Source organism: Magnolia sinica, chromosome 9, assembly GCF_029962835.1.
Source record: "Magnolia sinica isolate HGM2019 chromosome 9, MsV1, whole genome shotgun sequence".
Taxonomy (NCBI): Eukaryota; Viridiplantae; Streptophyta; class Magnoliopsida; order Magnoliales; family Magnoliaceae; genus Magnolia; species Magnolia sinica.
In genome coordinates this window covers 14,405,088-14,415,461 of record NC_080581.1, presented here as the reverse complement: position 1 = coordinate 14,415,461, position 10,374 = coordinate 14,405,088, and positions in this window count along the sequence as shown.

Here is a 10,374-nt window from a genome sequence, read left to right as displayed (position 1 = left end):
TATATATGTTGGTGGGCCACGTCCACGTGGGACCCACCATAATGACGTGTTTATGGAAGCCGTCCAGCGTCTAGGGATGCTGGACGTTGGCGACAGTGGAGTGTTAACTGGCATAGGAGTGCACTTCCAAGCTAGCCAAAGGGAGAGGTGGGCCACTCATGCAGGCCCCACCTTGATGTTTTTATGCAATCCAAGCCGTCTATCCCCTTCCACGGATCATTTTAGGCGTTGAGCCAAAAAATGATCTCAATCTGAACTTATGGTGGGCCATAGTATAGCGAACAAGTTTCTTACCATTGAAATACACCCCGATGTAACTGTACATTAGAAAACCATTCAATATTGGTCTCAGAAGATTTGTATCGAGCCACAGGGGCCAATGGATGGAGTGGATCTTGCTGATGCGGGCCCCACCTGTGAAAAACCATGGGAAAATGAATTTTTCAAAAAAAAAAACCAAGCAGCAGGCACTGACGCTGCTGCTGCTACAGACGCAGGTAGCGCCTGCGCCTGACGGACGAGCTGGCGGGCTGGCCATCATGGCCCCCGCTGTGGGCCCCACCTTAATGCGTTTCGGCAATCAACACTATGCATTTGATGGGTCCCCACGGACCAGCCGTCCACCCCAAAAATCAGCTGTATACGGAACTCCGGTGGGCCACACCATTTAAAATCATGTGAAGACATGCCTAAACATATAAAAATACTTGGTGGGGCCTACCTGAAATTTGAATAAGCTGAAACTTGGTCTGAACGGTCAGCCAAGTGGGACGCACCCAATGAGTGGGCTGGATCTGAGGACCACATCGCGGTGGGCCCCTGACTGTGACCATATGGTCAGTTTGGATGGCAATAAACATTACCGTGGGCCCTAGTCCGCACGAACCGTGAACAGCTTGGATGGTAAACAAATAAACATTCCAATGGGCCCATTTTGGACGGAAAATAAATATTACAGTGGGCCCTATCCAGGCCCACGTGACCTTATAAATAGATTGGGTGATAAATAAATATTATAGTGGGCCCTACCCTAGTCCACATGACCTTATGAACAGTTGGTTGGAAAATAAACATTATGTTGGGCCCTAGGTTGCTTGGAAAGTAAACACTACTGTGGGCCCCGGTCTGAATGACCTTATCAATAGGTTGGATGGGAAATAAACATTATGGTAGACCCCACATGGGACCCACTTATGTATGTAAACCATACCCTCCATTAGAGTGGGCTCCATCATGATGCATGTGTTTCATCCAACTGTCCAACCATTTTGGAGATAATTTAAGGCCCATTGTTGAGGCCCATCTTGATGTATTGGTGGTCCTTGTTGAGGCCCACCTTAATTTGTATAGAGCCCATATTATGAGGCCCACTGTGATGTATGCAAGGCCCATGTGACTAGGCCCATGTTGATACATTTGTGGGCCGTCATTGAAGCCCACCTTGATATGTATATGTGAGACCCATGTATGAGGCCATTTGATGTATTGGAGGCCCATGGGTCGAGGCCCAATAGGATGAACATAATGTCCCTTGTAGTGTGACTCCACCATAGCATATGTATTAACATTCATAACGGGCCACGCCTTGGGAGCAATGCTGGTTTGACGTCCACATTGATAATGTTGGTTAAATGTTCGCATTTTAACTCTCCCTAAGGCCCACTGACAGGCCCATACTTGTGGTAAGTAGGCCATCTAGGCCCATCTCCGTTATACACAGAGCCCATCTCTTTATATATGTTTAGTATAGATCCATGATTCATGATCATTCGCATCATATGTATGCCTGATGTGAGGAGTGACTGATCATAGCATATGCCTTTGGGCGGACTGTTTATGGGCTCCCTGATAGGCGAAGTTGCCCCATATAAGTGCATGGTACACGCAGGACTGTTGCATGACTGATAGTGTGATTCATGCACTTGCATTTGTGTGATTGTAGTTACTGTATGCCCTAGCGATATTAGGGCCATAGCCTCCACAGACACATCGTGGATGGTAGGATTGGATACCGAAAATATTTGGTTCGAGCATACAGGCGCCATAGATGTCCCTGGGTGAAAATTCCTAAACCCGATGGTACCAGAGGATGACTCCAACATCGAGACCTAGTGGATATATGAGCGCATGAAGGCCGAATACCAGGAGGCTGCGTCTCCCACTGTGTCATGGTGGGTTGGAAAGGGGTGTGGCCTTACTCGCCTGAGGGTAGGGGGCAATACTAGGCTGAGTATGACCAGCTCATAAATGGGTCCACTATCGACATGTCGGACAAACTATTGGCCAAGTGGATAGTGAGGTTTCTTACGCTCATTTTGACTATGTGGCTTGGAGAGTGGCAGTGCCTCTTGGAGTGTACTAAATCCTGGTGATTATCCAGAATGAGAACTGTACTGATACATGATGAGGATTGGCATGCTTGAGTTGCATCTCGCATCGCATGGCCGTATTATGGCCGATAACATTCATATCTTGCACTGCATAGCCTTGGTACGGCTGATCGCATCCTTGTACTCATCACCATGATTCTGCATTATTCTGACATTGCCTTCTGAGCATGCTCATATTGCGCATACATACCCTCTAAGCTTTCTATAAGCTTATGCATGATTGATGCGAGCAGGTGACGCCAGGACGTAGCCATAGCCTTGTTAGAGTTGGAGCGTGCAGTCGAGCTTTGGAGTTTCTATCTTTTGCATTATCTTGTATTTTTCCCTTTCAGACGCATTGTACTCAAAAGTTTTGATCATAGTGAATTTTATGGTGGTGTTCTTGTGGTTATTGTTCGTGGGTTATGCTTTTGTTATGCTCATTATAATTGAACTGATAATTTGAAATCCTCCTTGTAGTATCCCAGGATCGGAACCTGGTGAATGGGTGCAGGGAGCCGAGAATGGGGTTCTACGGAGGCTGTCGGCGCTGGATTAGGCGATCAAAAATTTTGTGAGCTCGGTTTCCGAGTTCGGGGCGTGACAATTACGAACAAATTGATTAAGTTATTCCTGCATGGCAACTATCTAGTTTTCATCAGAAAGAGCTTCTTTTACGTTAGCTGGTTCAACTGGGATGTAAAGCATACATAATTACATATGTTTTCTAATTGTCTACGAGTGCGCACACTAGTGAGTGGGTTTCCAAGAATCTGAGTAGTTAGATGATCTTTAATAGTCCTTAATTCAGAATTAACTTGATTTGATGAATTATCTGGTTTGTTAATTAAAAGAACTTCATCATTATCTGGACTAGGGACAAGTGTATTCAATTGATCATCAATGACCACATTAATGGACTCTTGAATCACATCGGTCGTGTTATTCAGCACACGATATGTACGACTATTTAAAGAGTATCCTAAAAAGATCCCTTCATTACTCTTAGTGTCAAACTTTTTCAAATTTTCACGGTCACGTAAAATATAACACTTGCTGCCAAAAACTTGAAAGTATTTGACAGTAGGCTTCTTATCAAACCAAAGTTCGTAAGCCGTTTTATTATTAGATTTACAAGTATAAACCCGGTTAATAATATAGCAAGCGGTATTCACTACTTCAGCCCAAAAATTTCTAGGGAGCTTCATACTATTTAACATTATGTTTCCCATTTCTTGAAGCACTCTATTTTTTCTTTCCGCAATTCCATTTTGTTGTGGTGTTTTGGGTGCAGAGAATTCATACAATATTCTCTGATCACTACAGAATTTCTCAAAACTACTATTCTCGAATTCAGATCCATGATCACTGCGGATCTTACTGACATAAGAACCTTTTTCAATTTGGATTCATTTAATGATCTTTTTTCACTTCATCAAGGGTTTCTGATTTGTCCCTTACAAACGTTACCCAAGTGAATCTGGTATAATCATTTACGATAACCAAGATGTATTTTTTTCCACCTCGACTCTCCGTTCTGGTTGGTCCTACAAGATCCATGTGGAGCAGCTCAAGTGGTCTTAATATGGCATTGGAGTTCACCTTTTTGTGAGAGCTCCTAGTTTGTTTACCATACTGGCATTCACTACATATTTTACCTACTTTTTGTAACTTTGGTAGACCTCTAATTAGTTCTCCTTTGCTCAATCTGTATAAATTCCGGTAGTGTACATGTCCAAGGTGTTTATGCCATAAATCTGTCTCCTTAGTATGGACCATGTAGCACGATTGATTAGATGAGCTACCATCGCTTACAATATAGCAGTTTTCAAAAGTTCTGCGACCAGTTAATATAACAGAACCCTTTTTGTTTATTATTTCACAACCTTGATTGAAAAATTTCACACTATGGTTGTTATCGCATATTTGAGATATGCTTAACAGGTTGTGTTTTAGCCCCTCAACATATAAAACATCTTTAAATAAAAGGAGGTTATAGAGTTGAACCATACCTTTGCCAATAATCTTACAATTGCTACCATCACCAAATGTGACTGACCCATCAGTCATATCTTTTAGATCGGTGAATAAAGCCTTGTCGCCTGTCATATGCCTGGAGCATCCACTATCTAGGTACCACTTTGAATGGCTTGTTGCTTTGAAAGTAGTGTGGGCAACCAAGCAGGTAACTTTAGGAACCCATTTCAGAACTGTTTTGGGTTTAGGAGTATAGTTGGTCTTCTTCTATCTGTTGTTGTAAGAATGACCTACTGAGTTAGATTTTAAGAGCTCCTTGAGTAAATCAACTACCTTTTCAGCTAGTGGATTTCGGTTCTAATTTTTACAGTTGACATAGCCGCTTTTAGGTTTTTGAAAAGTTTTTATATTTTTAGAAAAACCTTAATAAGTACTTTTCCCTTTTGAGTTTGAGGTCTCTCCTTTCACAAACTTAGGAGGAGTATTCTTTTGTTTAGGAGATATATTCTTATCATGGCCCAACTCAAATCGATCGCCACATTTTCTTGATTCGGATAATAGTTTTTCTAACTTTGGATCCCTTGGGCATATCTCCATGTGTCCTTTAAACTCAGAAGAGAAGATACTTCATTTTTAAGTTTCTCATTTTCAGATTTCAGATTTTCAATTTGGGAGGTTTTGAATTCTAAATTGCAGTTTGATTTTTCAAAATAATCTGTAATTTGGGATTTTTCTAAAACAAATGATTCAAAACATTCTTTGAGTTTAAAAAACTTTCTTTTTGAAGTTTAAGTTTGACAGCAATTTTACAACTTTCCTTGTATAGGGCATCATAAGCATCTTGAAGATCCTCTTTATTTTCACATTCACTGTTCAGATTTTCCTCACTAGTTGAATCATCATGATTTAAAAAAGTGGACTTGGCTAGAGTCATAAGGGCTTTAACTTCATTGCCCGACTCAGTTTCAGAATCTTCTGATTTAGAAGAAGCTTCAGGATCAGACGATTCATCCCAAGTAGCCAACATACCCTTCCTTTTTGTTTTATCTTTTTTAGGACATTTGTTTGCTAAGTGCCCGTACTCTTGGCAGTTGTAACATTGACTATCTTTCAAAAACTTTCAATTTTTAGATTTAGATTTAGATCGTTTCTTATCATTTGAGTTTTGAAAATCTATCCTTTTCTTACTTTTGAAAATTTTGTAAAACTTTTTCGCTAAAAGAGCTATATCGTCTTCAGAATTTTCTAAATCCGAGTTTTCTTGAGAAATACCTTTAAAAGATTTAAGAGCGATGGATTTACTTTTAGGAGCTTTAAAGTTTAACTCATAAGTTTGTAAAGAACCAACTAGTTCTTCTACCCTCATATTGTCCGTATCACGAAGTTCCTGGATCGCGGTTACTTTAGAGTTGAACCGTTCAGGAAGAGAGCATAGTATCTTTGCACACACTTTACTTTCTGGGATTTTATCGCCAAGACCCTACATTGAGTTTACAATGTCATTTAATCTTGTGTAAAAGTCCATAAACATTTCATTTTCCTCCATATGAATTTCTTCAAATTTGGTTGTGAGGAGTTGGACTTTAGATTTTTTTACAATTGTAGTACCATCATGTGTCATTTCTAATATATCTCAGGCTTACTTTGCAGTATCACAGGATATGATTCTTTTGAACTCATCTGGTGATAGTACGCAAGTGATTGCATTTAGTGCTTTTGCATTGGCACTACTCTCATTTTTTTAAAGGGTGGTCCAAAAGAAATAAGGAGTTACTCTCATTGATTTTGAACCATCGATTCCAGTCACTTCAGTGGTAAGAGAATTCCATTCAGTCACTGTGGCTTGCCACACACTCTCATCCATTAATTTGAGGAAGATCCTCATCCTGGCTTTTCAGTAGGCATAGTTGGAGCCATCAAAGGGTGGAGGCCTAGTGACTAATAGGCTATCAAAATTTGACATCTTTTATATAGCTTAGATTATTAGCTCAGGAAATAAATCCAAATAAAAAGCAATAAGAGCGAGCTATTAGGCTCTGATACCACTTGAAACGGCCTAGCTATACGTCCTAGAGGGGAGGTGAATAGGACTATGCCAAATTATAATTATAACAGTGAAATAAAATAAAGAGATAGCCAAATAAAATAAATCAATTCACAATGCTAAAATAAAATCAACCTCAATAAACAAGTATTGAAAGGTTGATACGAATTCAGTTCTAAGGACAACCTTACACCATAAAAACCAAGAGTTTATGGCAGGAAAACCTTATTTCTAGAACGTCCTTTGTATCAAAAACTTAATTTGAAGAGAAATAAGTAAATAGCAAGGAATTGAAATAAATTACAAGAATTTAAATCTAAATTATTACAACATTCCACATACTTGCTTGAAATGTAAATTTTACAACATTCACATCCATACATACATCCCACAAACTTGAATGATAAAAGATATAAAACTTAAACAAGCATTCAAACTACAAGACAAAGAATTATAGTGGTTCACCTGTGTGTACACCAACTGTTTCACAACAGTCACACAGAATGCTACTCCACTCCTAATATCCTCGCACAGGGGATATTAGCATTCACTAACAAAATAGGTTTCACAGGTTTACCTAAAACCTTCACAATTGTGTCTTTTTAACTTGGGCTTACACAATCCAAAAACCCACACTTTCTGAGTTTTCTGGCTCTCCTCAGATAACCACACAATGAGATTTTTCTGACGAATCTCAAACAAAAACCAAAAGAATAGAAATTTTACATAAACGTAAAATACCTGGATTTCTCCTTTCGTAGCAGCCCGGAAGAACCAATCGGAGTAGAAGTTCGAATCAACGTTCAATGTCCAATACTCACTTAAAATGGTTCTAAGTTCTAATTGATTTTAAATTAAATCAAATGGGCTAGCTCTATTTGATTTTGATTTCCAGAAGAAGGAATTAAAGAATTTTTCCTTTTCAAATCAGATTGGAATGTTTATCAAAATCAAATAAAAATAAGCTAACAAAAGGAAGTATTAATTATGCACAAAGTAGTTTAAAATGAATACTAACTTATCTCAGAGTGGAGCCTTGAATTTCTTTGAATTAAGTTATGAAATTCTAAGATTCATGCTCAATTTATAGAAGCAGAAATCATGTCTACGACTAGTCTTAGGAAAACTTCGACTGGTCGTAGCTTCAAAGATATTTTGAATTTTTAAGCACGATCTTTGAAAACCATTCTACGAATGATCGTGGGGTGTCTACGACTGGTCGTGGACCACCTACAACCGGTCGTAGATGACCCAGGACTAGTCGTAGACTGCATGAGTAGGTCGCTATAGTTTAACTCGAGGACCCACGACTGGTCGAAGTTCAAGTCGTGAACACACCTACGACCGGTCGAAGGACCTCCAGGACTGGTCGTGGGCTAACCAAAAAATTCTAAAAATCTTCAACAACTTAGGACTGGTCATGGAATTTCTTGAACTGGTTAAACCAGTGCTAGGACTAGTCGAACAAGGTCCAGGACTAGTCTTAAAACAGACCAAATTCATATATAAACATACATTTTGAATTATATATCCGAAATGACCTACCCTAACGTTAATCTAAGGTCAATCATACCTGGGACATGAAGTATGGACATTGAAACTCCATTCTATCAAATAATTGTTGACCTTTGAACTTTACAAAGCTTGAGATCTCTACTTAATGTAGCTTGATCTTGAGATCTTCGAAAGCTTGACATCAAACTTCAACTTGAGTTGCTCTTGAGTCTTGAAATGTACTTGAGTCTTATACTCTTTATTGATGTAGCTCTGAACATTGATGTTTACAGTACATGGCTTGACTTGGCTTGAAGTCGATCATTGTACTTAACTTGAAGCACTTGTGAAGCAGTGTCTAGAACATATATAACAACATACAAACACAAAACACAAATAGAGTTTTGGCACAACAAAATTTGACAACCAAAGAAGCATGAGACCATAGCACTTACAGAGTTCATTGTATCCTGAAGACAATTTGCAGATTTCTTTCGTTTACACTTGTTGGAACTTCCAGAAAAAGGGCAGCAAATCTGTCTTAAGAAATTGACTTTTCAAGTCAAGCCTTGAACCTGCTAGATCTGATCGTCTCGTTATCTTTTTTCTATCCTCCGTTTTGTATAAGAATCACTTACATTTCTAACATTCAAGACAGATTTTCTTTATCTTTTCACAATGGAGGCAATTCATTCCATTGATGTTATGAACCAAGACTTTGTACGACTAAATCGTTTCGATGGTCAATTCTTCTCAAGATGGCAGCAGAAGATGCTTTTCTTTCTGACTACTCTCAAGTTTTCTTACATTCTAGATGATGATCTGTCTTCTCTACCCGAGCCAAAAGAAGATGACTCATATCAAGTGAAGGAAGAATGAAAGAAAGAAAGGAGGATGATTTTCTATGCAAAGGTCATATCCTAAACACCCTCTCTAATTCTATTTATAATTCGTACCGTAAAATATCCTCTGCTAAAGATCTATGGATAAAATTAGATCAAAAATATAAAACTGAAGATATCAGTACTCAGAAATTTCTGATCGACAATTATGTCCACTTCAAGTTTAAAAATTATCAGTCAATTCTCTCTCAAGTAACTGAACTACAGAACTTAGTTGATGAATTGAAGATTGGTGGTATAGATCTTCCTGAAGAATTCTTGGTCGGTGCAGCAATTACAAAATTACCCTCATCATGGTTTGATTATAAAAAGAAACTGAAACATGATGAGAAGAAGTACAATCTTGAAGGGCTTCAATGACATCTTCGTATAGAAGAAGAGTTCAAAAACCGAGACAAGAAAGAAAGTGCTTCGAAAAATTATTCCAAAGAAAATATAATAAAAGATGACAAGCCAAAAATTCAGAACTCCAAATCTATTTTTCCAAAGAAAGATACAAAGTTTAAGAAAAAGGAAAAGAAAAATGGCAAGTGTCACTTCTGCAATAAGTCTGGACACTACCTAAAGGAATGTCGACACAGGAAGAAACAACTGAAAGCTCAGGCTAACATGGCAGAAGATCAACTTATAGCAATGGTTATTGAAGCTACTACAGTAATATCCAATGGTGGATAGTGGTTAGATATTGGTGCAATCATTCACATATCGAAGGACCGAAACATCTTCAAGACCTATAAAGGTATTACAACTAGACAAGAAGTGAAGATGAGTAATAACGTTCGTGCGAACATTGTTGGAAAAGGAACTGTCGAGCTTCAGTTTTCATCAGGCAAAAGACTGACACTAACAAATATATTACATGTACCTAACATGTCTAAAAATCTAGTTTCAGGTGATTTTCTCAATAAGAGAGGATTCAAAATAGTGATTGAGTCTGATAAATTGGTTATCACCAAGAATGGTATGTTTATAGGCAAAAGATATTCTTGTAATGGTATGATTAAACTGAATATTAATAATAATGATGATGTTTCTATTTATATAATGGATTCTATATCTTTATGGCATGCTAGACTAGGTCATGTTAACTATCATTCAATGAAAAGAATGATGATCCTACGACTTATACTAAAATATGAAATTCAACAAGAAGAGAAATATAATGTGTGTGCCCATTCTAAAATAACCAGAAAACCATTTGGAACTAGCATGAGAAAATCACAACCCTTAGAGTTAATTCATTCCTATATCTATGATTTAAATAATACCTTAACTCGTAGACGAAAAAAGTATTTTATCACATTTATCAATGACTTCACTAGATTTTTCTATGCATACTTGATAAAATCTAAAGATAAAGCCTTTGAAAAGTTTAAGCTTTATAAGGCCGAAGTGAAAAATCAATTGAATGTAAAAATTAAAGCTCTCAGAAGTGATAGAGGGGGTGAGTACTCTTCTAATGAATTCAATGAATTCTGTGAATCAAATGGTATAATCCATGAATTTACAGCACCTTACACACCCCAACAAAATGGCCTAACAGAATGCAAAAATATGACATTAGTTAAGATGATCAATATATGATATT